This window comes from Eurypyga helias, unplaced genomic scaffold (genome assembly GCF_000690775.1).
Source record: "Eurypyga helias isolate BGI_N326 unplaced genomic scaffold, ASM69077v1 scaffold33031, whole genome shotgun sequence".
In the NCBI taxonomy this organism is placed as follows: Eukaryota; Metazoa; Chordata; class Aves; order Eurypygiformes; family Eurypygidae; genus Eurypyga; species Eurypyga helias.
Genome location: NW_010233469.1, coordinates 1,728 through 16,430, shown reverse-complemented (window position 1 = coordinate 16,430; position 14,703 = coordinate 1,728).

Genomic DNA, 14,703 nt, shown 5'->3' with positions numbered 1-14,703 from the left:
CGGAAAGCTCTTTCAAATATTTAATAAGAGAGAGATACTCGCTAGTAGCTTGGTTGAAGTTTTAACTTTTAATACTGAAAATTCCCCTCTGGTGCCAGCACAGTAAGTATCATGGATTGTTGCAATTAAACCAGTGCCTTAAGTTATTCCTAATTCTCTTTCTGGGCAGCATTCCCACCGGCTTAATCTGCGCTATACAAGCGTTTATTAGAACTGACTGTTGAAAAACGCCAAGCTAAGTCGGACACTAAAAAATAAATCAATATGATGCCCTAAACTGATTTAATATGTCTTTCCTCTTCAATAATCCTACACGTTACTGATTTATTTGCTATAATGAACAAGCCATTCAACTGAAACGAGATTAGCTGCTTAAACCGCAGCATTAAGCACGGAGCAACTTTAATGCCGCTTTATGTTTCGTTGTAATGCTCAGCACTTACAGCGGTGTCTCTTTCTCTCCTCTGCAATAAGGAGTTCATGTGAGGATCACAAAGGGCTCTGGAATGGTGTTTTGTGAAAGCATTTGAAGCAGTGGATTTGAGCTGAGGCTACAGCACGACACCTCCTTCGTCTAAACCCAAGTGGAACCAAACCGGTGAGGAGGATTAATACACGAATTTATATTCCCTGCAGGATTTTTCTGGGGTTAACCATGAAGTAAATGGCTTATGTCAAACTGATCTAGGTTAAGACAGAGACAACAGCCACTGGCAATCAGAATATTCCTTTGGACTTCATTCAGAAATCTTTTCCAGTACTGTGCTGCAGCAAAAACAGGCTGCAAGGACCTTTTGCAAGGAAGAGTCCTAAGACAGATGTGGTAAAGGCTGGAGATTTTCAAAGGTGTCTATGGAAAGGGACAGAGAAATATGAATGGTACAGGTGGTTTATACGTGTCTGGTATTGCGTAATAGGTTGTCCTGTTGCATAATACTGGCCAGGTCTGAAAAGTTTCTGCTCTCCAGTTTCCAGGTAAAGCTGTGTGTTCTTTCCCTCCTACTACAGGGACAAGCCTCAGCTGGGAGTCAGTGGGGTTTGCTTGATGTTTTGGTCTTTCCCTGTGTCGTAAGAAGACTGCTTTATGCAATCACAGAATGGTTTGGTTTGGGTTGGAAGGGACCTTAAAGACCATCTAGTTCCAACCCCCCTGCCATGGGCAGGGACACCTTCCACTAGACCAGGTTGCTCAAAGCCTCATCCAGCCTGGCCTTGAACACTTCCAGGGATGGGGCATCCACAGCTTCTCTGGGTAACTTCAGATAATTACCTTCCCTTGCTGATTAAGAAACAAGTTGTGTTTGTTAGGGTATTTGTATGTTCTCCGTAGTTCTAAAATGGCAGTAAATTTCCTGTTTGCAATACAGTGTTATCTTTCTTTTTCTTTGGAAAACAAAGAGTCGCCAATATATATTTCAGCAGCTTTTTAGGATCCTGCTGTCAAACTTAGAATATTAAAACCAGAGAAACGAGACTCAGAGCATTGCAAAAGTGTGCTGAGTTGAGAGCAATGGCTCAAACGTGTAGAAATGCGGAAAAAATGTCAAGAGTGGTGTATTTGCACTGTGCTGGAGTGCATTGTGGTTCTGATTCGGGGAAGTGCATGTTTCTTCAGGTGATTGCTGCTTTTCTCCAGGTGATCAGAACAGAGAATCAAAAGTGATCTGGCAAAGGGAGAGTTGAGGGATTGAAGGCAGCTATTTTTGGCAGAGGAAAAGCGCTCTGGAAGTCTGTTAGGAGGAGCGGCCTTACTTTTCATTGCCCTGCTGGAGGGAAATAATCATTAGCTTGAAGGTGCTTTCAGAACATCTGCCTGAAGGCCGAGGGCTGGGATGCAGAGAGGGCGGGTGAGTGTTGGCAAAGGTAGTAGTTTGCCACTGATATGACACTTCATGGAAAACCGGAATCTCCGTGTGATCAGGATGGAGTGCCCCAAGAGGAGCATGCATGCTTCCAGGGGAAGTAATGTCTGCACCAGCTGGTTGAAAGTTGGTCAGGGGATGAGTGGTAACACTCGTGTTACCTCTGTGAAGGGCGCGTGCGGTGTGTTTCCTCTTGGCTATCGGGAGCCGTGTGCTGCTGTTGTCCAGACTGCGCAGGTCTGGGGGACGCTTGGCTCTCAGCTTGGGGGCTGACCGCTCTGCGTTACCGCAGGCTGCCTCCCTGCTGGCGAACAGCCTTTTTTGTCTGTCACGCAGACAAGCAGTGTATGAGGAGCTGCCTTTACTGCAGCCGCTCGTGCGAGTTACTTTGGACCCACTCGTAAGCTCCCACGCTCATATTTTATTTAGAGACCAAGTGATTTGTGTCATCTCCTAAATCACAGCGATGGAAGCACTCGGATCGACAGTGAGAGGAAGGAATGAGGGAGCAACAGCGAGACCAAGCAAGAAAAAGTCCTGGGAAAGCCTCTGCCCTGCCTTGGCTTGTATAACGGTGGCTTATACAACACGTAACCCAATCTGACCCTGACCCTGCCAGTGCTCAGGGACTATATTTTTTACTAAGATTAAGCTTTTCTTTTCTTTTTCCTGGAACAATTTCCTTGGCTTTTAGCTTGCCTGCTGGTTGGCTGGCATGGCCAAGGCAATCTCACCTGGTTATTTCTATGATATTTAGCCAGCTGCAGCCCAGTGTGTGCTTAGCTTCCCCCGTGAAGTCCCACAGCAGCATCTCCCCAGGGAAGGCCACTAGCAGGAGGTTCACCACCCACCAGAAATGGTCTCTGTTCTCCGCTGGTAACAGTGCGGTTGGGGAAGGAAAGAAAAATGTGGCAAACACCCTTCAGTTTAGCAAAGCAACTGTAACCTCCCTAAATAAAATGGGTCTCTCGCTGCTCAGAAGGCTACAGGACCTGCTAGAGCTCAGTTCCTCCAGGAAGCTCAGGGCTTTCTGCCTTTCAGAATTTTATTCATGGTAACGGGAGGGACTGGAGCCTCTGGCCTCAGCCTGCCATCAGCAGCACTGCTGCATCTTTATGCATGGGGCAGTTGCTGGAGTCTGACCTGCAGACGGGCTCTGCTGAAGCCCGGCAGCCTGGTTTTACACCTCCAGCTCTAAAGCATCTTTCCCTGTGTCAGATGTTACCATACCTGTGGTATCTATGGGGGAATAGGGTAGGACTTCCGAGGGAAAAAACAATAGCTATTTTCCCCATTAGTGACTTGGGAGTCAAAATCCAACCTTTGGAAGTGTGGTCAAACCCACTGACCCACAGTACAGTGTAGCATCCCCATAGCCAAGCTACTTTGAAAGCAGCACCTGGGCTTTTCTTCCCGGAGAGGGTGGTGAGGCACTGGAACAGGCTGCCCAGAGATGTTGTGGATGCCCCATCCCTGGAAGTGTTCAAGGCCAGGCTGGATGAGGCTTTGAGCAACCTGGTCTAGTGGAAGGTGTCCCTGCCCATGGCAGGGGGGGTGGAACTAGATGATCTTTAAGGGCCCTTCCAACCCAAACGATTGTATGATTCTATCCTATGAGACTTTATATCTCTGAATAATATTCCTTCTTTTTCATCTGTAAGGTATTTTTGAAAATACCTGACCAAGTTCAGCATTCGAACAGTCTTTGGTTCATGTTTATCAACCTATTTGAATTGATAGTCTTCTGTTTTTTCACTAGTGGGGCCTTGAACTCGCTTTATTCAAGGTTTGCTGTATAGTTTATGTGAACTTGCTTTTCACTTCTTACAGAGCTCTTCTCTGCAGTGCGTGGCACCCCTAAGGTTGAAAACCACAGGTCCAGCTCCACCACAGGCTGTTCGGGTCAACTCAGGGATGAGCATCCCAACATCCCTGACTGGTGCTCTGCACCGGATCATCTTCAGCATCTGACTGTTCTGGCTCTAAAATCAGCAGTCAACACATCTGGTGTTTTCTCCTGTTTTTCTAGGCTTTGGTGTCACATCTCCCAGCTGTAAAGTCCATGATGTTTGCTGGTTCTTCTGGCTCCGTACCACTGCAACGTGATGGAGGAACATTTACCATCTCAGAATGGTTTCCGTGGCTGCTGCTCTTTCTTCAGTATTCGCAATCCAGACTCAAGCAGGGTGGGCGCAGCCCCCTGCGTTTTCACCAGGTGGGAGCTGGGTTGTCACGACAGTGCAGATGATGAGAGCAGTTTTCCCTGAGGTAGCGTTGCTCATGAGACTGCGAGGGGCTGTGGAGTCACCATCAGTAGGGTCAGAAAGCAAAGAGAAGTCTATAGCCTGGGAGGGCAAAAGGGACTTTTGGAGGCGAAAGCAAGTTTATGTAGACTGTCTCCCAGAGCGCTGGGCAAAGACAATCTCCCAGCAGAATCACTTTAATGCTCGATATTTTGCAGCCCAAGCAAATTGTGGCTTCTTATTAGGAAGTGTTGCTTATCCCTCACTGCTACCCAATCCTTCAAAAGGAGCTTCACAGCGTTCAGGTGTAATTTTCTTCCCACAACACATTCAACGGTAACTCCACGTTCACAGTGACTGAATGCTACAAACCCTTGAGCCTCACAGATGTCTGGAGGGTCCCGGAGCCCTTGGTGAGCAGAGGCTGTTCCTGCACACCCGTGGGGCACAGGGCTGGAAGAAAAGCTGCCCACGAAGCTAGTGAACAAACTTCACCGGGGCTCTTCCCAAGCAGGAAGGCTTTTCTCTCCTCCCTCGTTCAGAGGTGGAAGCAGTACTGGCAGGTTTCATTTTCTCAGCACCTGGCCTCCCTTTGCAGTTCGCTTGGCCGTAGGCTCCGTTCCCCGTAAGGGTGCTGTCAGAGACCCGCAGCTGCGCTCCTGTTGGGGCTGTTCATCGTGGGTTGTGCAGCACGTAGCATAACGAGATTCTGGTATGTAAGTAGATGTCCAGGGCACTTAGGATAACAGTAACTGTTGGCTTTAAGTCTCCTGAGCAGAGGCTTGGAGAGTAGCGCCGTCAGTGTGCGCAGCGCATCCTCAAAAGAGCTGTGTAGGGGAGATGGCTTTCACCCAGTGTGTGCCAGCCAAAAATGGAGCGGGTGAAGGGGCTTCCCTCTCACTTTCCTTGGCAGGTTGTGTAGGAAAGCTGACCCCCAGTGACTGGTAATAAGCAGATTTCTGTTTCTTATGCATACAGACGTCCACTTGCTTTAGTTCAAGTGAAAGCAACCTCTGTAGTGAGAGGTAAGAAGTAAACCCACGTCATCTTTGCTTTCTGCCGGTGATGCAGAGGACCTACAGCTCTGGGGCTGGGACCTGGCTTCTCCTTTGGACTTGGGGTTTATCTCTATGTGGGGTGACAGCCCCACAGCACACACCTTGACATACATCAGCCAGCAGTTTGCTTATCACAGAATCATAGAATGGTTTGGGTTGGAAGGGACCTTAAAGATCATCTAGTTCCAACCCCCTTGCCATGGGGGGGTTATAGGGAGGTAACCTCCAGAAAAAAGGCAAAGCATATGCACTTGTGCTCTGCCTCCTCAAGGTTTTTGCTGCTGCCCTGTCTAGAAGTCTGTAAGCAAAACGGCTGCATCGCGGGGATTCGGATGCACGGCCGTTCTGCACGAGGACACTAGGTTGTGTCCCACATGCTCCATGTTTGAACTAACTATTATGGATCAGCTATGAGGTCTTGAAGGCACTTAAGCTGGGAAAACCCATGTATTCTTCTTTGCTATGGTTTGTATTTGTGAATATTTTAATTAAAGATCTGCACATTTTTTGTTTTTTCCTCCAAAAAAATTTATGCTGACCCACCTGTGAGTGCTGAGTAGAGGAACAGCACCATCCTTTGTGACTGGGGCAGAAATTGAGCTGTGCGTTATCTTAATGGTCTGATACCATGAAACTCTCATATTTTTTACACTGGAAATTCATTCCAAGGGGACAATAAGCTTAAGATAACATGAATAGGTATAGGAGAGACAGATAAAAATGTCTAAAATAGCTTTTTAAGTATCTGTATGTATTTCTTTCTCTAAGTGCATCTTCTTGATTTCAGAGGGTATTACTTCTTAGCTCCTGTACCGTGAGTCAGATGATCTGTGAAATGGGGGTGCATAGACTGTTTGCTCTACTGGCTTCCAGCATCTGACGGGGGAAGAGGAAGGAAAGGGGAAAAAAAAAAAAAAAGGTTGTTAGTCCTAAGATTGAAAGACCTCTTTTACTCACTGGTAGAAAAAATGTGTATGCTGCTAAAAGGGGATAAAAAGAGCAAAAAATTCCAGTCAGGTGAGCCTCTTGTGAAAAATGACTAATTGAATGTCATTGGTAGCTTAAAAATAGACCTTGCTTTAATGGGAAAATATTTTGGACGTCATTTAAAAAGGAATAAAAAACCGAGGAAAGATGAAGAGAGTATGCCTGCCTGCCTGCCTGGGTTTTGTTATTTCTTAGAAGTAAACCTCATTCTGGGGACAGCTTTCAAGAAGGGCAGTAAAGCCCAGCACACGTACAGTAGCCGTGCTCACGCAGACAAGGGCCGCAGAGGTCAGAAAACAAGTGCCAAGCGGTGGGTAAATGAATTCAGCCTCTCCTGACCCTTGGGCAAACCTTCCTGCGCCCACCAGTTTCGGAGGGAGCCACCCAAGCCTTGTCCCCATGGAAGCGGGAGCCTTTCTGCCCTCCCGGGGGATGCTGTGAGAGGAGGAAAGCTGCTAGCTCCCCGCACGTTCTGGCAAACCCACGCCTGCCAGAGCCTGGCGGGAGGCCGGGCGCGGCCAGGCAGGGTCCCAGCCGATGGAGTGCCACTCCCAGGGCTGCTTCCATACGTTTCTTATGTCATTGAAGGCATGCCTTGGGCGGCTGTAGCTTCACAGGGATGAGCTTTGGGGTGACACCCCCATAAGAGCCAACCGAAGAACGCAGTGGGTCATCTCTAGGGCAGGAGCCCGCCCTGCTGTGCCTGCCAGTTGTGGCATGATGGGTAGGGCTCCTCATTTCCAGTTGACATCCTCTGCGCTGGTTGTGATTTCCTGCACCTTTGCAGTTGTCCCAGTAGCACGTACGCCCCAAATAATTTCTCAAACCATGTGCCTGAACACCTGCAGCATAATTTATTTTTTTTTTAAATTAGTTTGTATACTGAAAACATGAAACGGATTAATGCGAAGGGGAAACGTTTGATCTCTTTCACCAAATACCCATATCAAAAGCTCTTTTCAACACCTTTTGTTGAGACATATAAAAGTCACGGACTCCTCGGCTGCCAGCCAAATACATCAGAGCGCAGGGGCCGATGTGACGCCCAGTGTAAGCTGATGTCACTCTCCTGATCTGCAGGGACATGACCGGAGTGTTGCCATGCCTGGGTTCAGCCTCTGGGGATTGACAAGACGTTTGTGTGGCTGGTAAAGCTGTGTGTTCCGTGAAGAAATGGGGTAAACGTGTTAGAAAACCTGTGAGTGTATCGAGAAGAAAAGCCAGGTCCTGAAATACAACAGACATTAGCCCTAAAAGGGAAAGGGTGACAGACTGTCTATCTTTGAGATGGTTAATAGGAAAAAAAACCCAACCCCAAAACCATATTTTCTAAAGACCTGGGAATTTTTATTCAAAAGCTCACTTTGCTCTGAATATTCCAATTCTGACTTCCTGGTGTTTGCCAGGGCATGCTGCTTGCTGGTAAAGGAAAGTTCTTTTCAGGTCTCATTATAACAAAAGCAAAGCTCAATTATGGGAAATTCTCCCCCAGTTCACCCACCTGAGCCCTTGACTCGGAGAGAAGGGAAAAGGTTTCCTGCTTGGATTTTTCACCCTGTATTTTACTTCAGAGCTTTTCCAGCTAATTTGAAGGGGTGCTGAAAACAGCAAAGTTGAAATTAGGAGGGTGCTTTGCAGCTGCAGTGGGGTTTATCAGCAGGTGTGGGGCCGGCATGAACGCTGGGGGAACACCAGGCGAGGCCAGGAGGAGCCAGTGGGAGAGGTGGTTTTATGGCTTCCAGAACAGCCACGGCCCTGTGCCGCCAACCCAAGGGCTTGCTGCCCAGGAACCACCGGGGAGCCATGATGCCGAGGAAATCGCTGACGAAATGGGCAGGCAGGTGGAGGGGAAGACGGAGCTCAGATGGGTGCATGGGCCCCGTGGGGTTGGGTATCCCAGCAGTGGGCCACCTCTTCGTGGATGTGGGCCCAGAGCAGGACAGCTGGCACAGGTCCCGGAGTCCGCAGGGTGGAAGAAACTTCTTGCTGCGTCCTGTCGGTGGTTTCTCCTGCCCACTTTTCACACAAGCCCTTGTTCTTCCCTTGCAGCATTTCAGCCGCGTCCACGCGCAGCCCTCCACTTGCTGCCGCTATGTGAGCCTGCAGGGCGGCTTTGAAGATTCATCCATCGTCGCTCCAACGGGGGTTTGATTCCAGAACGGTGGCCCTTGCTACATGCAAGCTGTGAAATAAATCTGTATCTCAGTATCGTTACGTACATCAAATGTACGCTGGTGGTCCTTCCGGTAGCATGCAACCACGGAATGTGAGGTTGGCAGGGACCTCTGGATGTCATCTGCTCCAGCCCCCCTGCTCAAGCAGGGCCACCTACAGATGGTTGCCCCAAGGTGAGTCTGTGCTGAACTTCTCAGTTACCTGTTTTTGCAGGGACACCTGAAAGTGAATCCCATGGCTCCAGGAAGGTGCTGAAAAGGGACTGCTGGGTGTCAGACCCTGTGCCCGGCTTCTTGCTGGGGCAGGATCGTGTCCAACCTCACCCTACAAAAACCACGAGAGAAGCTGCTGCTGCTATTGCTGCTGCTGCCGTGTGACACTCGGTGCCTGTTGTTGGACGTGGGATGGCTAAAAGTGTGTTCTCAATGTGGTATTTCAACAAAAAAAGCCCTCAGTGAGTAACAGGGCAAGTGCATTTCGTGCATTTCTAGGCTTGACGTCCTGGGGAAAGCCAGGCTGCGTGCTTGTGGGGTGCGAGTGCCGATTACGCCCCCCTCGCTTTCAAATCTCTTGGCAAATATTAATCAAGCGGGACCTGGGGGAGAAGAGGCAAAGAAATGAGCTCCTACAAGCTTCATGGTAAAGACAGCTGAGACGAGGGAAGAAATTACCTAGAGATGACCCCTCTGAAAGGCTGCAGCCTGACCTCGCCCTTGGTTAGACGTGACAAAACCCCACGTGACGGAGCCTGTACGAGTCCCAGCTCCGGGAGAGCTTCAGTCAGACTTTGCATCTTCCTGGGCACCATGAGGCACAAGCGTGGCTTTGTTAGTTCCAGTCCTCGGGGTTAGCTAAGACGGCCTGCCCGTCCTGGCTTACGTCCCGGTCTTCCTAGGCAGCGCAGGGGCCCTCCCGGCCCGCGTGCACCTGCTGGGTAGGTGCGAGGGTGAATTACCCAGCCGGCGGCAGCGGTGGGAGCACCCGTCTCCGGTAGGATCGCGGAGAGGTGCGGTTTGTCAGAAACGCACGTGCCCACGGTGCTGACTGCCGCCGGTTTTCTCAAACACAAGAGGCTTTTCTTCTCCCCTTGGTACCAAGGAGTTTTATGCTGAGTTGACTGAATAAGACTTTCCGGCAGAATAATTTCCCTGAAAGATTAGGAAAGTCAAATATTTCTTAGGATCTCTATCATGTCTGAAATCTCTTTATCCCGCATATGAATTACTTTTTCCTTTTGAACCGACACACGCGCTAAAGCTGAACTCGGTGCTTTCCCTCCCGGCTGTTGCTGTTCAGCTGCTCCCCTTCCTCGCTTAAAAACTTCTCAGTCTTTTTAAGGGGAGAGCCTGAGAGAGGTCAGCTGGAGCCTAAGTGCTCTGCTTTTCCCTTTCATCAGCACAAGCCGTAGCTACCCACGGATTTCAAATTTGCTTCAGCTCTTATTGGGAGCTCTTTGCAGCCCGAAGCAGGGATTGATTGTCGGTGAAGAGGCTCTGCGGTAACAAAGGCAGAAGTCAGGCAGGGAAGGTCTGACGTGTGAGCTGTCAGAGGGGGTGTCACCGCCAGCTGACCCATCATGAGACCTCTGGGGAAAGCTGATGGGCGCCCTGCTCGGGAGGTTCTAGTGCCCTGCTCCCCGCTAGTTTGTGCTTGGAAACAGATTGACTAACATAATAGAGTGATTTTGTAATCTGTCATAATACCATAAGCTACAGATCCACAGACTTTGACCCCTCGCAGGTATAATGAGCTCCTTTATTCAGCTGCACATGCTCTCTCGATGGGGGAGAGAGAGGGGGGCTTTTTCTAATTATGTATCCAAAGCATATGTTTTGCCCAGAAACAAAGCATTATATTAATTAGTAAAATCCTATAAGCTAGGCTCTTTTTATTAGCCAGTTAACTAATTGACAGTTAAGAACGTGTATTAATATCACGGTGTAACCACGCAGTCACTTAATCTGACAGCTTTATTAAAATCATAGCATCTCCTCTGAGTTGCTACAATGAAAGGCTCTAGCATTCGCATTTAAACCCCGGTGTTTGGAAATACATAGCTCAGCTGTGGATAAAAGAAAAAGAAATCAATATAACATCATACAAAGTCTCAGTCTAGTGACAGTCTCTGTTAATCCTTTGACGGAGTCGGAGAAGAGCGCTAAGGGTTCTTGCGTTGCTCTTTACAAACTTGCTCAATCAATTGTAAGTGGGTTTTAGGAGCACACAGAAACATATGTTGGTACGTTCTCCTTTTTCCCTGCTGAATCGGAACGTGATCTCATTGTAGGATTGAAAGAATTAATTGAAAGAATAATGTGAAACGCTCGGTGTGGTTCGGGCAGGGGGTGTACGCTATGCCAGGGGGAAGGGAGAGCCCAAGCACAGCTGCGGATGCGGCAGAGAACACAGCCCTTCCATTTGCTAGGGTAGTTTAAAAAGGTAGATGACCTGTATATGGAAAAGCTTAGAAAATAAATACTGGTAATGGAATCGATGCCATCGCGGTATGATGACATTGCACGAATCGATCTTACATCCTCGCTTAGGTAAGAACTCTCTACAGTAGCCCGTGTTTGAGGAGGTGGTGGTCACAGATTTATGTCACGAAGTATGGCGCTTCAATGAGGAATGATGATAAAAGCTCTACAGAATTACACTGTTCCCTTTATTATGCTTGCACAGCCTCTGCATTTGGTTTACAGATCTTTATCGTCCGGCGCCTGACATACCAGATGGATAATACAATACGACTTTGTGTTTGTCAGCCGGCGTTAGAGAGAGGAGTGAAAAAAGGCAAACTGGAAATCAGCGAAGGAAAAATAAATGTGAAAGCACGTAATAGTGTTTTTACAGGTCTTTACTTCTTACGGATTGGCAGACATCGAGGTAAAAAACCCAAAAAAGCAGCTTTAAAATACACCTCTGCTGAGCATCAGAGCTGCCCCGTGCTGTCTGGGCACACCGTCCCCACAACAGCTGTGAGGGCTGCGCTCAGCTGGGCTGAAGCTGTTGTCTATCTGCTGACCTGGTGCCAATCACTGGATGCTCAGGACCTCCTGGAGTGACGGCCTGGCCCTATCCATAGCAAAGATGTGCATGTCCCTGTCCCCACTATGTTAGGCTAAATCCCTCCGGTTCGAACATTTACCTGTGCTCTCTGCCTTCTCATCACTATTGTAGCTCACCGAGCAGAAGGTGAGAGTCTGATACCACAGCCCATCCTGCTCCGGGTGCGCCGTCAAGGCAGGCACTCAGTGTGCCCAGAGGCGCGCAGCTGCAAGTTGGTGACGTTTCGTGAGCTGTCCCAGCTCCTCAGCAGCACAGCTCGCTGCGGCAGCTGCCCCGTGTCAGGAGTGCCACCGGTGGGGCGGCCGCTCTGATGCACCAGGACAGATTCAGAGCGCTCCCTGGCTCCACCGCTCACAAGAAAGCCCTCAACCCTGTCTTCATTTATTGCAGGCTTCTCCCCCCTCTTGCCATAGGCAGCACTGAAGTACCTCTCATGGAGCTGTGCGGCCAGGCTGATCCTGCATCCTGTTCCTGTTGCGTGAAAGGTCTCAGCTGGGATAGTTGGAACCGAGCAGAGATCTCCTTGCGCTGGGCCGTTGTGGCACAGAAGTGGAAAAGTCAGCATGTCATCGAGAGATTGTTGGTTACACTGCACACAAGAAGGCTGTTCGTGGAAAAAAAAGGTAGGGTTTTGAAGGAAATAACCCCCTCTACCAGGGGGAGGGGGCTGGAGCCAGTGGGATGCATGGACAGAAGCGCACACCTTGCTGCTGTTGCCGAGCAGCCGCAATCGGAGACGCTCTCCTGTGAGAGCACCAGTGCTCAGCCACCTCCCGTAGCCCATCACCCTCACTCCGCTGTCTAGTGCTGCCGTGCGAGGGGTGTTCAGGGCTACGTCCTGGCCTGGGCCTTTCAGTGTGCATCCATGGATCTACTGTCCACCTGATCCCTTGATCAACCTGCTGAAGCCATCTGGCTCCCCCAGCCTTGTATACTGCCACTGCCGCCTGTATAGAGCGTCCGTTCTAACCCAACCTTCCTCTCGTTGCCTCTGGTTTCCCTCACGCTGCTGTTGCAATACTTGTGAGTGTCTCTGCCCCCGGCTGGTGTTGCCAAAGCTTTGTAAACCTACAGCGTGTCCTGTCTCGGCCACCACCCCTGCAGAGTCCCAGCCTGCCTCCTTGCTCCCTGTAAGGTGATCGCAAGATCTCCTTGGTCATTTCAGTGGCCCTTCCTCATACCTCCTCTGGCTCTGGACATGAGCCGGCAGTGTGCGCTGGCAGCCCAGAAAGCCAACCGTATCCTGGGCTGTATCCGGAGAAGTGTGGCCAGCAGGTCGAGGGAGGGGATTCTGCCCCTGTACTCTGCTCTGGTGAGACCCCACCTGCAGTGCTGCGTCCAGCTGTGGAACCCCCAACATCAGAAGGATATAGACTGGTTGGAGCGAGGCCAGAGGAGGCCACGAAGATGCTCAGAAGGCTGGAGCACCTCTGCTATGGGGACAGGCTGAGAGAGTTGGGCTTGTTCAGCCTGGAGAAGAGAAGGCTCCGGGGAGACCTTATAGCACCGTCCAGTACCTGAAGGGGCTACAAGGAAGCTGGGGGGGACTTTTTACAAGGGGGGACAGGACAAGGGGTAACGGGTTTAAATTGCAAGTGGGGAGATTTAGATTAGATATCAGGAAGAAGTTCTTCCCGGAGAGGGTGGTGAGGCACTGGCACAGGTTGCCCAGACAAGTTGTGGATGCCGCATCCCTGGGAGTGTTCAAGGCCAGGCTGGATGAGGCTTTGAGCAACCGGGTCTAGTGGAAGGTGTCCCTGCCCATGGCAGGGCGGTTGGAACTAGATGGTCTTTAAGGTCCTTTCCACCCCAAACCGTTCTGTGATTTTGATTCCAAGGATATATGCCAACGAGCATCTGCTTTAGCCACAAATGTGAGGTGCAGTAAACTGTTAAACTGTTTAGCTTTAGCCACAAATGTGAGGTGCAGATCAGTTCAGCCAGTAAACTGTTTTTAAGGTCCCTTTATTTTTGCTACAACTTCTCTTCTATATTAATTGCTGTTTAATCTTAATGAAAAACAATTTTTATCCTTTGCCTTCTGACACTTTAATCTAAACCTAGACACTCTTGCCCCTTAAAAATAAGCAGAGGGCAAAGTAAAGCACAGAACTTTAGTTAATTATAATTCCTTAATGAAAGCTGATAAAAACTCTCTGGAAGCCAGCACAAGCCCTGTTGCATTCATGGTTTTGCAACTATTTCTTGGGCAAATCTTGCATCGGTATCAGCCAGGCAATGGTGTCAATGGGAATTTCACCTGATCGCTGGCAGCATGATTGAGATTATTGAGGAATAAATAAAATGTTAGGGAAAGCCCTTCTTAAACACTGAAACAATATTTGCTAACAAAGCCCGGCCATGGTGAACAGACACCCGCGTTATGCTGCGCTAAGCTGCTGTACCTTGGGGCAGGCTTGTGGGGCGGACCATAATATCACACTTCCTGAGCATTTTCTGAGCAGCAGAGGAGTAAACAATACCTCTAATGCAAAACCAGAGGTAAAATGAATTAGGTGGTGATAACCCTTGAAAAATAAAAGGTATTTTGTGAGTTTCTGTGCAAAGACCGTTTGAGCTCTAAGCTTCATAATCAGCTTGGAAAATAGATTAACCCGCAGGAATCTTTGTGACTTACTTCTGTCTTCCCCAGTTTGCAAGGTCAACTAGCAAAACAGATATTGCTTGAAGAGCTCTGAATGCCAAGTCGCAAACCAAGTTTACAATTTATTTCCTGTTTCTAAAGGCAGAGCCATTGCCTCATTTTTAGGCCATGTTTAAAATTATGGCATAAAATAGTCAATTTAAAGAAAAATGGGAAACTCAGAGGAAAAGGTGGGGGGGAGGACTTTTCAGATAATCCACTTACTGCATCTTTGTTGTGCCTATTCTCATAATACCCCTCAGTCCCAGTTGCAGGATTTAACCGCAACACTTAATTAATTTCCAGAGAAGCAGCAGCCGCGCTCCAGCTTTCATCGTTAGTATTCCCAATGTCAGCGCTCTGCCGTGGTGCCTGTGAAACCCTGAGGCAACGCCTGCACCTCCTCAAGGCCAAAACCCTCACAGCTGCTCCCTCTGTGAGGCGGAGGGAAAGGCAGAGGAAAGAGGAGCGAGAGAAGAGAAAGGGAAAGAAAGAGAGGAAGAGAGAAAGATGAGAAAAGACGAAGATGAGGAAGACAGAAGGAGAGAAAGAAGAGAAAGACGGAAGGGGTTTGTCTTCACCAAGGGCCTAGAAAGACTAGTAAAACACCTCCTCGGACAAGGTCAGCATTTTGGACCTAGGTCAGTGGGAACCCTCAACCTCTA